Raw genomic sequence first — 13500 nt, forward strand, 5'->3', positions numbered from 1 at the left:
ATTACTTCTGTGACTATGAAACATGCAATCCAGCCATATATCAAAATTTATGTGAAACCTCACCTTCTCCAAACAAACATACCATAAATACAGTGTTGAAGCTGTGCTCCCTTTCCTATAGACATTGTGTGTGTGAATGTGTCTATGTCTTTGATTAACTAGGAAAAAGGGTGTCCCTCTTCATAATACTAAATTGGGCCCTAAACATAATTTTAAATATTCGTTTTCCATGTTTTTATTTTAAACCACTATTACTTTAAATGAAAAATTGGCTGACATGTATCAGTGTATTCCAAATGTAAAATTGCAACTTCCTCATTTCTAGGATTATCTGTTGGTTTCACATCTGTAATCTGAAGCTATGTAAACTCGGTATAAACTTAAGTAAATAAGGCTAGTTGATTTTTTAATGTAATAATAAGATTTCATATATATCAAAACAGTTTCCAGTGTTAATAATTATTGAGCCCCTATGTTTCATAATTGTTCCATCTACTGCCTGAGAAAGGAGGATTCCTTGCATTGAGTCTCCTTGCCTTTCATTTCCTCTTGGCTTGTCAATGGTAGCTGTGGCAGACATTTATAAAGATGTGCCACTCAGATCTCCCTTCAAGATGGGAACCGTCATGAGGAATATAGTTAGTTGAGGGTCTTCAGCTGTGAAGTAAATATTTTCATGATCTTGAGATTTCAAGCTGAAGTCACGCTTTTCCCAGAAAGCACACAGACAATGTAAGAAAGACAATGACAGAGTATGATGGGAGTACCAGGGTCTGGCCATTTCTATACATTCTTTGCCCCAAAGTTCCTCATTTGAATGGCCAGTGCTTTCTCAGAGCTTCATTGAAGTCTGAGCCTCTTCCTACCCAATCTTCTTTCCTTACTCCTCTCCTTTCACAGGTTTCAGACCCATATCATGGCCTGAAGGTCTTCCTGAATACTCCTGATCCTTTCACAGGCAATGCCCCCAATAATGCTCTTGCACTCTTAAACCTGTCTTGGCAATCTGCTTCTTGAAGAATCCAACTGACGCATAGCAAATGTGAGATTCTTTTTTCTTTTTCTTTCTTTCTTTCTTTCTTTCTTTCTTTCTTTCTTTCTTTCTTTCTCTTTCTTTCTTTCTTTCTTTCTTTCTTTCCTCTGTCTATCTTTCTTCTTTCTTTCTTTCTTTCTTTCTTTCTTTCTTTCTTTCTTTCTCTTTCTTTCTTTCTCTTCTTTTTCCTTCTTTCCTTTCTTTTTTTTAAATATGAGACAGAGAGAGAGAGAGAGAGTAAGTGAGGAGGAGGGTCAGAGAGAGAGGGAGAAGCAGACTCTCCACAGAGCAGGGAGCCTGATGCAGGGCTTGATCCCAGGACCCTGAGAACATGACCTGTGCTGAAGGCTGATGCTTAACTGACTGAGCCACCTAGCACCTGTCTTATCTTACTTTCTATTCTCTTTGTGCAGGTATTCTCACAAAAAGCCAGGGAAATCCTTGCCAGTGAGTATCTTTACTACCAAAACAAAATTATTTTTTGAGAGAAGATATTATTAATGAATTCAAATATATTTGAGAGCTTACTATGCTCCACACTGTCCTATGAATTTGGAATATATCACTGAACACAAGTGATCTAATTAATCATAAGTTAACAGAGAAAAGGTATATTCAGGTAAGGTGCCAAAATTTTGGCTATTTAACAAAAAAGTACTTTTAGATTATCAGCTCACAGTATATTCCAAAATGATTACCAAATTCCATTTTTTTCAAATTTTAATTTAAATTCTAGTTAGTTAACATTAGTGTAATATTGGTTTCAAGCGTAGAATTTAGTGCTGTGCTCATCACAACAGGTGACCTCCTTGATGCCCATCACCCATTTAGCCCATCCCCCACCAACCTCCCATCCATCAATCCTCAGTTTGTTCTCTATAATTAAGTCTCTTGTGGTTTGCTTCCTTGTCTCCCCCAGTGTTCTGCTATGGTCATCTGTTTCCTTTCTTAAATTCCACATATGAGTGAAATCATATGGTATTTGTCTTTCTCTGACTGAATTGTTTTGGTTAGCATAATACACTCTAGCTCTATCCATGTTGTTGCAAATAGCAAGATTTCATTCTCTTTGATGACTGAGTAATATTCCATGTATGCATGTATATATATGTATGTATATATCTATATATCTGTATATATATACGTATATATCTGTATATATGTATATATCTGTATACCACATCTTCTTTATCCAAAACAAGTACTAAATTTCCTAACCAATAAGTGTTATATAAGAATAAAAATAACCCCCCAAAAATAAAACTGAAAATATAAAAGGGCTAGAAGAAAATAGTTGCATATATGAATCTGTTCTCTATCTGGGAAAGGTGTTTTCCTAAACATAAAAATAATTTAATTCATCACAAAAATATACCATTATTAAGCTACGAAGATTTCTCTACTTTGGAAACATGCCATGATTTCTTTTTCTTTTTTCTTTTTTAAAGATTTTATTTATTTATTTGACAGAGAGAGAGACAGCCAGTGAGAGAGAGCACAAGCAGGGGGAGTGGGAGAGGAAGAAGCAGGCTCCCAGTGGAGGAGCTTGATGTGGGGCTCGATCCCAGAATGCTGGGATTACACCCTGAGCCGAAAGCACACACTTAAGGACTGCACCACCCAGGCGCCCTGGCCATGATTTCTAACTCAAATGGTGAGTATCATATTAACATCTTTAGATATAGAACCACCATTTTCTTCCCAATTGCATTAGAGACATGGGAAATAGTAAAACCCTTAAGAACAAAGGAGTCTTACAGAAAGATGAATAACTAAATTTAAAGGAATTAAGAAAAAACGCTCATAGTCTACCCAATTGTATATTTTGCAAAGATACCAAGTTATAAAAAGTACTAAGCTGAAATGATTCTCAGCTTCCCTGGAGACCCATCTCTTCACAACCATCATTCTCTGCTACTGGGATCTCTATTTATGTTCACTTTCTCCATATCAGGAGATCTTTACCTGACTTACCTTAGATCGCCAAAGCCACCGTTGATGCCTTTGACAATCTAAGGAAAACTATAGCCTATGTCTCAGAATAATTGATTTTCAATTCAGAGAATAAAATATAATACCTAAGATATCAAGGGAAACCAATTACATTGAAATGTATTTATTAAATATTTTTTAAATTGGGTGGTACAAAAATAATGTACTTTTTATTAATGCTATAAATAAAATTATTAGCAGAAAGTTTATTGCCTACTATTATTTCTAAATAGTGTCTGGAATAAACTTTATTTTGAAATATGTACAACATCTGATATATCACAGGAATATATCTCTAACTTCTATTGGTGGCAAGGTACAGGTACTCTATTACTGCTGTGTCTAAAAGCTATGTTTATAATTGAAGCAAGTGCTGCATTTTAGTTGGAAGCTAGTGAAAATAAAAATGTAGTTTATTTGCTTACAAATCCATAAACCCTGAGAATTCTTTCTGGAAATAGAGTTCAAACCTCGAAATGACCTGAAAGAAATAGGATTGACCTGACAACAGTATGATGCTTTTTGAGATGCATAGTTTGCATGAGGAAAGCACTATGGACAAGACAGAATCAAGGCAAAATCTGATGGGAAAGGGTCCTTGTAAGTGATATTTCGTACCTCTCAACCTCAAGTATCAGAAAACTGAGGAACAGAGAGTAGTGGGAAAATGGCTCTATGATACAAAAGAAGTCACCTCAGCAAAACTATGATGGCAAAGTAAACTGGCCTAGGAACAACACATATAAATATTTTTGAAATACAAGGGCAAAGAGAATGTTCTTTCAGTACCAAACAAGACAAAACAAAACAACACACACACACTTCGCTGGTTACTTGCAAAGAGGCTAGACTTAGGCTGTGTCACACAAATTAGGAAAAAATATGGAGTACCATCTAACAGTGTGTAGGCAAATTTGTCACAGAAGATGTGACTATCTTTTTTTTTTTTTTTTTTTTTAAAGATTTTATTTATTTATGTGACAGAGAGACAGCCAGCGAGAGAGGGAACACAGCAGGGGGAGTGGGAGAGGAAGAAGCAGGCTCACAGCGGAAGAGCCTGATGTGGGACCCGATCCCAGATCGCCAGGATTACGCCCTGAGCCGAAGGCAGACGCTTTAACGACTGCGCCACCCAGGCGCCCCAGAAGATGTGACTATCTTGACAGATTTTCTTTCATAAGTGAAAGCAACAGAAAGACAAAAACTGATTTGAATGTATAATGAAAAAAATAAGGATCATGATAAAATTAATAAATAATACAACAAAGGAAAAATGGTAAAATTAAAAAAACTGAAGTCAAACAAGATAAAGAATTATTTATAACCACTTATAATAATTTATATTTATATCATATTTATAATATAATAAAATTGCAGATATTTTAAACAGGAACATGTCAAAAAACTTTAAAACTTCTATATTATATTTTAAAACGCCAGTGATAATCTAGATCTAAAATGCCAAATTAAATTAACTAAACTAACTTAATTAACTAAACAAGTATTTATACTGAGAATTGGGAGGGAAAAGAAGAGAGAAAGTCAATGTTGGCTCCACTCTCCATATTAAAGAGGAGGTATCCAAAATGCTAGAAATCTGAAATTGATCAAATCAGGAACAAAGTAGAACAGAAAAGTATTATGGAAAAGATGCGTGACTTGTAAAAACAGGAGATTCAATATTAAAATGTCAGTAGATAAGTCAGTCAGAGAAAGACAAATACCATATGATCTCACTTACATGTGGAATTTAAGAAACAAAACAGATGACCATAGGGGAAGGAAAAAAAAAAAAGAGAGAGAGGCAAACCATGAGAATCTTTTAACTAGAGAGAACAAACAAGGTTGCTGGAGGGAGGTGGGTGAGGTTTGAGCTAGGTGGGTGATGGGCATTAAGGAGGGCACTTGTGATGAGCACTGGGTGTTGTATGTAAGTGATGAATCAGTAAATTCTACTCCTGAAACCAATGTTGCCTATTTGCTAACTAACTAGAATTTAAATAAAAACTCGAAATAGGGGCGCCTGGGTGGCACAGCGGTTAAGCGTCTGCCTTCGGCTCAGGGCGTGATCCCGGCGTTATGGGATCGAGCCCCACATCAGGCTCTTCCGCTATGAGCCTGCTTCTTCCTCTCCCACTCCCTTTGCTTGTGTTCCCTCTCTCGCTGGCTGTCTCTATCTCTGTCGAATAAATAAAATCTTTAAAAAAAATTTTTTTTTTTTAAAATTAAAAAAAAAAACACAAAAAACTCGAAATAAAAAAAAAGTGTCAGTAGAGAAATCAAAGCAAGTCTCATTCAACAGGACACCACTAGCAGAATACTGATTAAAGGTCTGTTCATGATGAAAAAATGATTGCGTATTTGTACATCGTAACAGAACAAAGCATACTAAAACTGAGAGGAAAAAGAAAACCTCACTTGCTTCACTCCTCCTTTCAAGCTTATTGAAAACAACAAAAAGCAATAATAATAATAAAAAAGAGTGGGGGAATACCTCATCAGTGGTATAAAAAGACAGCCATAACCTCAAGCCACAAACCAGGGGGCATACTTGCCAAAACTGCAAAGCCAGGACTGAGACGAGGAACGCTGAGAGTTCACATCCGTTGCCTTTAAACTTGAGCAAAGAGCATACTCTCCAAAAGAACCACCGTCCCAGAAGGCATCCACAACTGGAGTGTGATTCGAGGGATTCGCTCCAGCTCAGGGTTCACAGGTTTTATGTGGAATGTCCAGAAAGAAGCCCAGTTCCAATGACTGGGCAGGGAAGCTAAGAAAAATCAAGCTGATAAGTAATTTATTTTATTTAGGATTTGGTTTCCTCGCTCCAGGAAACTGTGGAGGGTGGAAGTTGAGTAAAAGAAGAAGAGCCAGACCACAAGATCCAGGACCTGAGCCTGAATAGCAGTTGCTGTGAGGCCCATGAGTCTCTTGGACACAGCTTGAGGGGAGTTGTGTCCCTAGAATAAAGAATGTGGTCAGAGACAAAGAAAATAGAAGGGTTTGTGTTCTGGAAAATAAGTGCTTTCTGCTCCTTATTCCCAACTGCATCTCCTTACACTATATTATGCTGGCAGCCAATGACTATTCAAAGGTAAGTTTTGGTTGGAAATAAACCAATAAAGTCCCTATACATAAAAACTGCCATCATAAAGGAATAGGTACATAATAAAAAGATTAATATCATGGACCTCAAGAGGAACCATTCCATCCAAATATAGGAGGATATTAGAAATTTCTTTTAAAATCTCAAGATAATGAAAGGTAACATTATACTTTATAAAGAAGTGAAGGAATGAGAGAGACGTTTTAAGACATCAGAAGATCGTAGATCAGTGCAGATGAAAAGCTTGAGAAAAAAAGCGTGGGAAAGAAGTGGAAGTGAATTAAAAATACAAAAGGTAATATAGAAAGAGAAAAGATAGAATAAAATGACTGAAAAAATGTCAGAAATATGTGGATAGATTTGAGTTAAAACTCATAACAAAAGAAGAATGACAACTAATTTAAAAAGATTATAAAAAATTAAAATTACGGTAACAAAGGACATCTGGGCCACACATGACTAGTGGTTTTCAAGAGAAAAGAATGCATTAAATACAAAATCTATTCAAATGTATCAGGGGAGAGAATTTTGAAACAAAGGGACTGGAATCTGTAGATTTATAAAGCATGCTATTTACCAGGGGAAATGGATAGAGAACAATAAACATTAGACATTATCTTGAGGGTCTAATGTTGCTAATAATTGGCATCTAGATGGAAAGGAGCAGCCTCTTATACAAGAAGGCAGTACCGTCTAACCAATAAATGATGTCCAAAAATTTTAAGAGAAAAGAAATGTGACCCTAGATTTTCCTTAGGTAAATTTTCATTAAGTATAACAGCAGCGGATAGAGGGTCACAAGTGTCTAAGAATTTCAGCCAATTCAACACCAGACAAACAAACAAAATAATTCCATGACAACCAATATAAAGAGCTGAAGACTATAGAAAGTACCTGAAAGTGGTGGAAAGAGAAGGGAGTAATGAATCCTTTAGAATATAAAATTGAAATCAGCCGTAGCTGTTATTAGCTTAACATGGAAGTATGAGCATAACTACAATAACACAAATCAAGGAAGTAAGAAAAATAAGAGACATATTATATCTTTACTAGTAGGGAGTAAATAGTAACTACTAATGAAGCATTATTTGAAAAAACTCTAGACAATGTCAATAATTCTAATAATCTATATCAAGGGTATATGGGCGTCTTCATTTCATTATTCTTGGATATTATCTGTGAGTTTCAAAATTTTCAAAAGAACAAGTTCTAAAACCATTTGAAAAATCATTTGTTGCCTAAGTAAAACTCAGTAACTTCAAGTTTTCATTATCTTTTTTTTTAATCTTAATTTTAGAGGGATATATTAAGAAATAATATCACTTTTGGTAAAAGTGGTAAAGAAACTATTGCCTGAATTTTAGCAACTCTACCAGTTTTATGGCAATTTAGGGGTTATATTCATCTAAATAATAAAGTTATTAACACTTGAATTTTATTAACCCTAGAACACATCTCTAAATTAAATCTATATTTCTTTTTTTTCTTGCTGGAGAATTATCTGAAATAATGCTGGTCAAATGTTATGGATGTTTCTAATAATTAGAATTTAGGTGATTTAAAGAAAAAAACCAACCCTACCCTTCTCACATTCTTGAAAATCATTTTTTAAATTAAATAATTAGTAAATAAAAGACTCTATATATTTTTTTTCTGAAACATACTAGTAGTGAGAGGATATATCTTTTAGACTTTGAAAAGCATATATGTGATTTGGAAAGTAGCTCTATTGTTACATATTCAATCACTATAGAATATACCTTCTTTTCAATTAGCCAAAAAGTTATTGCAGAAAATACCTTTTGTCAAAAAGTAATGAAAATAAAAAACATCAGATTTAATATGACCACAAAAATTTCAGAAAAATTGTCACAAATATGGCAGGAAATTAGTTTCCTTAACATTTAAAAGTTTCATCATATGGGGGACCCCGTGTGGCAGAGTTGGTTGACTCTTGGTTTCTGCTTGGGTCTTGATCTCAGGGCTGTGGGATCGAGCAGGGGGCAGGCTCCACGTTCACCCCAGAGTGTGCTTAAGACTCTCTCTCCCTTTGCCCACCCCCCCCTCACACTCTCCATCTTAAATAACTAAATAAACCTTTTTTAAAAAGTTTCATCATATTATAAAGAATATATGTATTTGCTGAATAAGAACCTAGGGCATGAATAGAAAGTGTTAGAATAGGTAAATAGGTAAATATTTTATAAACTCTATAGTACTTAAAAATTGAAGATAAAAATATTGACACAACACCTTTGCCTTTCAAATTTGGGCTATTTATTTTTAAACATTTGTTTATTTATTTGAGAGAGAGAGAAAGCGAGAGTGCATGAGGTGGGGGGAGGGACAGAGGGAGAGGGAAAGAGAATCCTCAGAAGCCACACTGAGCAGAAGCCCAGTGCACAGATTGATCCCAGGACCCTGAGATCATGACCTGAGTGGAAACAAAGAGCAGACGCTTAACCGACTGAGCTACCCAAGCACCCTAAGTTTGGGCTGTTTTAAAGTGAGAATTCACAAGTTTTAAGACTGAGGTTAGAAAGACAATCCTCGCTGCTTTCTTAGAGGTTTGAATGTTGGAACAATGTTACGGAAAAATTTTTTCCAGTATAATCAATTCTTTTAAAAAATATTATTTCTTACAATGTGTTCCAAAAATTTGACTTCTAGGAATTTATCCTAAGGAAAAAAAAATTCCTAAGGAAAAAGATATTCTGGCAACAGTACTGAAACTGTTGGTGGTATGGTATGACATAGTGGTGAAGAGACAGGCTCCAGAGAGAGACTGCCTGAGTTTGAATCTCAGTACTGCCACTTACAAGCTGTATGACCTTAACCTCTCTATGCCTCAGCAGCTCATCTGCAAAATAAGGATTATTATAGCCACAGGGTTGTTATAAAGATTAAATGAGTCCATATAAAAATGTGATCAGAATAGCTATTGTAAACTGTTATTTTATGTAAATATCCCATAATAGTGGCATTCGTAACAGCAAACACTATGACAAACTAAAATGTCTGAAAATAATGGAATGATGAAATAAATCATAATCCACATATAGAATTATGAAACCACTATAAGATTTTTCTTGACACGAGTAAACGTCCATTTATAGGTAACACTAAGGGATTAAGGCAGATTATAAAATTTATCAAAAACAAGGCTTCAATTAGTCCTAAGATTAGGTAAATATTCCTAAGGTAACTATTCCAAAATGTTTATGGGAACCTAATGAATTATGCCTACTTTGTTCCCCATGTTAATTGCATTTTACAAGTTTATACATGCATCAAATTTTATGTTGAACATGTATTGATTTAATAATCAAAAATTAATAATTAAAGAGAATCCGAGTCACTCATGAAATACACAGTAGCTCCTTCCTAATCTAAAATGTATTTTTCTGGAATTTAATGATTCATGACTAATTAATTATTGGACACATTTTAATTTTAGAATCTAATCATGTAACAAATACATCCTGGAATATTTAGGCTAATAGATTTATTTTTCTTTTTAAGTGTCGAGCAAATTTATTAGCAGAACAAATGTGGAAGGTTGATAGGATTATCAGGCATGATTCTCTATGGTTTCTTACAGGCTTGCTACCTTCTTTACCACATGCTCTGAATATACTTATAGAAAGGAAAAATACAAATTATACTGAAAGAGACTTTCTAATTCTATACCTGTGAGGAGAGAATCAGCATGAGACAGAATCTAAACAATATGCAATCTGTGGCCAGAAAACAAACAGTTAAGAAGAAATTTCAAGTATTTCCTCTCGGTTTGTTATGTCAGGTGCAAAACAACAGGGGCCATCAATTTTAATTGAGAAGTGAAAACTGCTCTTACTTTCATGTTGAGAACATACCTAATATAATATATCAAGACAACATTAAGAGAGGGGAAAAGAAAAAATACAGATAAATAGGGAGTATTTACTTCATGTATGATAATATAATTTTTAGATGAGAAAAATGATAGCTAATTGCAGATCAGCTGCAATTAATATCAATATTATAAAGTCCTACACCTTTTTATTTTAAAGTTTGTATCATATCTGTAAAATATCTGCAGATTAGCTGCAATTAAATCAATATCATAACATGCTACACCTCGTTATTTTAAAGTTTGTATCATATCTGTAAAAACCTAGCAAGGATACTCCAGCGTGCTTTGGACAGATTGAGGTCAACAATCTACATTTCTTTCTACTCACAGACTAGGCCAGAAGCTTTATTAAAACAATTTCCTTATTGTTTTATAACTCTGATAATCTGTTATGAATACAAATCTGTTCACACATTTTTACAGAAGTCATAAAGTAGTACTTCTATTTCAAATGGCATCTAGTGACCACCCCCTGAAAAAGTCTCCCTTGAACTTTGCGCTGAAATAGCATAATGAAGTTCTGTCTTCAAAACAATGACTTACAGACAAGCAAATTGCAGATTATGGGGGAGATACCATTTAAAATATAAGGGAAGTTGCTTGGAATGGTTTTAATGTCTGACTGGGCTTTACTTCATGACAAATTAAAACCTTACAAAGACATGAAAGAGGCAGCTTAAGGAGAGACAAGACACAGGTACAATTTTCTCCTCATTGACTCAAGACAGAGCTTTGTAGCGATGAAAATATTTTTTCTGCTTCTCTACCATAAGAGAATTCCTCTTATGTATGTTGACATTTCACACTCTCTCTTCACCTGAAGCAGTAAATAGGCAGAATAGTGATAGCGCTATTTAACAAACTTTTGATAGTCTATGGAAGGAGAAGATAACTGCTTTAAAATGATCTTTTTATCTTTTAGATAAAAGTCTGAAAAATACAAATTTTATCTTTGTACTTTTAGATAAAAATGATATATCTACCAAGCAAGAACAAAATGCTCTCAAACATGGTAATAAGAACAACAAAAAAGAAGTCCACGGATGTTACTACTAGAAGAGAAAAATAGCTTGGTAAGAGAGTTGGAGTACAAAATTGAGGACACCTCCTAGAAAGTAGAGGAAATTAATAAATTAATAAAAACTAAGAGAAACAACACAAGAGCACGTTCACAGGTACAGGTCCATAGGTCCAACATCCAAAAAGCAGGAGTTTAGGTAAAAGAGGAGGAACACCATTCACACATTCAACATTTCCAGTCACAGAGACATAAATTTGAGGAGGCCAGAGTAATTCCATACACAATGAATTAAAAATTGACCCAAAGTAAGCTACGCTATTATACAACTTCAGAGGAGTAGTGAAAAAGAAAAGAACCTGCAACTAGCTGCTATAACATGAATGTTTGTGTCCTTCCAAAATTCATATGTTGAAAACCTAATGTCCACAGTAACGGTACTAGGAAGTGAGACCTTTGGGAGGTAATTAGGTCATGAGGGGAGAGTCTCAGAGTTGAGATTCATGCCTTATGAGAAAGACCCCACGATGTCCCCCCATGCCTTCTGCCATGTGAGGATACAACACAGAAGTCTGCAACTCAGAAGAGGGTCCTCACTCGACAGTGCTGGCACCCCAGTATCAGATGTTCAGCCTCCAGGACGGTAAGAAATAAATTTTTATTATTTATAAGCTACCCACTCTGTGGTATTTTGTTATAGAAGCCCAAGAAGGACTGAGATACTTCTGGAAGGACAGGAGGTTTTTATGGTGACATCCAAATTCTCTTTGTCTCATGGAAAAAGTCTCAGGGATGAAGATTACAGAATAGAATATTCAACCACACATTGGAAGCTGAAAGACAATGTATTTTGTCTTCTGGATCCTGAGGGAGAGGAAGTTTTTCAACCTAGAACCTAAAATTAGCTGAATGACCAGTCATGTTAGAAAGTAAAGTCCATATAACTACTGACCTAAGGGTACTCTAAACATTTATCTTTCATATAACCATTCTCAAAAGCTTTCAGAAGATATGCACACAGGGGCGCCTGGGTGGCACAGTGGTTAAGCGTCTGCCTTCGGCTCAGGGCGTGATCCCGGCGTTGTGGGATCGAGCCCCACATCAGGCTCCTCCGCTATGAGCCTGCTTCTTCCTCTCCCACTCCCCCTGCTTGTGTTCCCTCTCTCGCTGGCTGTCTCTATCTCTGTCAAATAAATAAATAAAATCTTTAAAATAAAAAAAAAGAAGATATGCACACAAACGTGATAAGTAGAACAAGAAAGAGACTAACATAAGATGTAGGGCTCAGACACACCCACAGATGTACCGTTGCTGACCTTATTTCACTACGGCAAAATATTCATGATCATTCCTATAATATACTCAGGTTGGAAATTGAGAAACAACTGAAAATATGTCTAGTTCTTTAACAATGATTTTTAATTTCTTCTAATCACAAGCCTATTATTTGATTTATCCAATACTTAACTGTATGACTTTACAAATTATTTTTTATTTAGAAATCTTTGGAAGAGTACACAGTATTTTTATGTTTTAAGCTCTTTTGATGTTGAAATTAGATTTGCTTTTCAAGAGTCTGGCCATATTTGAAAAAAATAATTCTAAGCCATCTTGCACATTCTATAAACTGCTAAATTACTAAAGAAAATTCTCGTTTATGAAGTTTTGAGTCCAGCTGTTTTCCATTGTCATGTTTCATGTACAGACTTGCTTACAAGGCACTAAAATAGAATTTTGTGACTCATAGGGAAGTGTTTTTTCATATTTTGAAGATGGTTTGAACATAATCATTGAACAAGTCCAACCTATTTTCTTAGACAAGGAAGACAAATTGATGAAGTTATCCAGCTTACGTGAACTTTTGATGGAGTGCACTTTTAGAAACAAGGCTTTAAGACATGTAAAAGCTCAATACACTTCAGCATCAACTTCTTTCCTGCAATCTAAAATGGCCAATGTTTCTTGAGTTAATCTGAGCACTGATTATTTGTTGCTCTGTCATTTCCAAGAACTGTTGAACTCCTATATAGCTCCGTCACTTCTGTGTGAATATGTTAGTGTCACAGTACTCTCAAGAAAAAACCTTCCTAGCCAGTTGCAAAGAGGGCAGTTAGCTGACAGCCATCCAGCTGTTAGTATCTTGAGGGTTTGTCTCAACTTTTGAGCCAAGTCCAAGTACTTTCAGAGCAGCCCTCGCCAATGACTGAGCACAGTAAGGGTAGAAGCACCTGGCAATTTCTGCAGTGAGATTTATCTGACTCACCATCTTTGCTCCAGAACTCCCCTTTGAGTCGGTGAAGTATTTGTCATAAATGTATGATAGTCTGAAACTCCTCCTGCTCAATCCTTCTCCCTCTGATCTCAGGGGTTACCTTTCAAGAAATCTGTTACATATCTAACTCCATTTCAGCATGGGATCAGGGATTATTATAGACTCCGTATATCCAACACCAAAA

General features: G+C 35.3%; 1 long non-coding RNA gene across 1 annotated transcript; it reads left to right on the forward strand.

Annotated features, from left to right (window-relative positions):
* The first annotated feature begins 1271 nt into the window (after window positions 1–1271).
* On the forward strand, window positions 1272–12302 carry LOC125281331 (uncharacterized). Its single transcript, XR_007188490.2, has 3 exons — window positions 1272–1480; window positions 2504–2687; window positions 10991–12302. It is a non-coding gene; the product is annotated as an uncharacterized LOC125281331 (long non-coding RNA).
* The last annotated feature ends 1198 nt before the right edge of the window (window positions 12303–13500 follow it).

Source organism: Ursus arctos, unplaced genomic scaffold (genome assembly GCF_023065955.2).
Source record: "Ursus arctos isolate Adak ecotype North America unplaced genomic scaffold, UrsArc2.0 scaffold_1, whole genome shotgun sequence".
Classification (NCBI taxonomy): Eukaryota; Metazoa; Chordata; class Mammalia; order Carnivora; family Ursidae; genus Ursus; species Ursus arctos.